This window comes from Ixodes scapularis, unplaced genomic scaffold (assembly GCF_016920785.2).
Source record: "Ixodes scapularis isolate PalLabHiFi unplaced genomic scaffold, ASM1692078v2 PGA_scaffold2__306_contigs__length_199485367, whole genome shotgun sequence".
NCBI classification, from domain to species: domain Eukaryota; kingdom Metazoa; phylum Arthropoda; class Arachnida; order Ixodida; family Ixodidae; genus Ixodes; species Ixodes scapularis.
This window is the reverse complement of record NW_024609857.1, coordinates 189,588,479-189,590,522: the sequence shown is the minus strand read 5'-3', so window position 1 is coordinate 189,590,522 and position 2,044 is coordinate 189,588,479. Positions and strand designations below refer to the sequence as shown.

At 42.3% G+C, this 2,044-nt stretch overlaps 1 pseudogene; it reads left to right on the top strand.

Moving 5' to 3' along the window:
* Window positions 1-466: 466 nt before the first annotated feature.
* Window positions 467-1,072, top strand: LOC120850297 (annotated as a pseudogene).
* Window positions 1,073-2,044: the final 972 nt, after the last annotated feature.

Here is a 2,044-nt window from a genome sequence, read left to right as displayed (position 1 = left end):
CGCGTAAGGTGAAATCAAAACTTTCTACCGACCGCGACGGTATCCCAAACCTCATTATCAAGGGAAGCGCTTAAATCCTGGTTCCAGCTCTAACTCATGAGTATAATTTGTAATTTGAGCTCGCTGTGTTTTCTTCTCGATGGAAACTGGCGACTGTTGTCCCGATATTCAAGTCTAGAGATCCAGGTTATATAAACAATTTTCGTCAAGTGCCACTTTTGTGCGGATAGTGAAATTTTTCGAAATTGTTTCCTATGAACGCCTACATTTTTATTTTAAACAAAAAATATCCCCATTTCAGCACGGCTTTGTGAAAGGCAGGTCTACTGAGAGAAATATGATTGTTTTCCTTGGGCTTAGCGCGATTTAGCTCATAGCCGCGGTCAAGTAGACACTATTCATTTTGATATGTCAAAGGATTTTGACAAGGTTTCACATGACATACTTTTCTCCAAATTGAATAAGTATGGCTTATGCACGATTTATTGTTCATAGTTTGTAAGTTAATTGGGAAATCGCCAGAATCGAGGTAGTTTTTCGGTATGTATATCTGAGCCATTCGTATCAGTATCAGGTGTTCCCCAGTGCTCCATCTTCGGCCGTTGTTGTTTTTAGTGTTCGTTAATGACTGACCTTCCCAGGTGCACAACTCGAAAGCGTTATTGTACGCCGATGACTTGAAATTGTTAAGAAAGGGTGAGAATGTGCGGGACTACTTTCTGTTACAAAATGACGTATGTTGTGTTGAATAATGTTGCAAAAAACAAATAGACTGCAACTAAATCTAAAGAAAACCTTAGTAATACCAATAAGCAGAAAATACGAGTGCATCGTGTTCAAATATATTCTCCCTGGCAGTCAGATACAACGCGTGTCGCTTGTACGGGACCTTCGTGTTCAATTGGACTCGAAGCTGGATTTTCACCAGCATGTGTTCAAGATAGCCAGTCAGGCACTACGATGCCTTGGTGCTGTATCACGATTAACAAGAATATTTCGCAGATCACACTGCATCCGCTTTCTTTATTGTTCAGTTGTCCGGCAGCGTTTAGAGTTTGCATCTATAATTTGAAACTGTATTCTTGTCCTATTGCAATCTAATAAAAAATGTCCAGCGGAAGTTCATTTGGATTGTGTACAGCAGACACATTGATCGCCGCCGTTCTTATATCTACAGCTCTGTTTTAAAAGATCTTTGCCTTCAGACTCTTCATGACAGGAGGTGTGTACGTGTCGTGACATTTTTACGAAATGTTGTACGCGGCACACTTTACTGATCAGCTATTGCCGTGGCCGTGTTTCAGAGTCCCATATGGAAAACACATGAATGTCTGCACACTTTTTATACAGATATGCACGTCAAGTGTCCAATGACACTGTTGCAAGAGACATACAAATTAAAATGCTTGGAGCACGACATCTTTAATTTACTTCGGTTCTTTCTTCCGTGCTTTTGGCAACGGTGTTCCTTCTATATTATTTATGCATTATATCGCTAAAGCATCACGTATCTCACAGACACTTCTCCGTTATCTTACTTGATCTGTTCGTTTTTGATGACGTTTACTTCACTTTTTGTTTAACTCTGCATTTGGCAACGACAGTGACTGTGTTTTTTTTCGACGAAGAGTACTCTCCTGTAGACCTCTCAGCTGTTGACAGGCACTGAATCAATCAATTAATCTTATCTAATATAATCCAATGCTAACGCATTAAAGGCCAAAACGGGCACAGGTTGGGCCCGAATGCTACGTCAGTGTTTAACCGAGACCCGCGTGTCCTTACTACCACGTCAGCGTTCGGCTGGTACGCGAGTACCAAACGAAGCCTGACGCAGCGTCCGTGTTCAATCTCCTGCGCTACTCTAAGTGACGCCGTAATTTCACCACGACGGCTGGGTCATCCAGGAGGTGTGGCTACAATTCGGCCTTTTTCAACTTTCGTCTTCCACCCTCCCACGCTATCCTAATTCCCGTAGACATTCAGGCTACGGGCGTGTATCTTCCTTCGGTTCCAGTCTCGGAGTCTTTCAGTCCAATCTCGG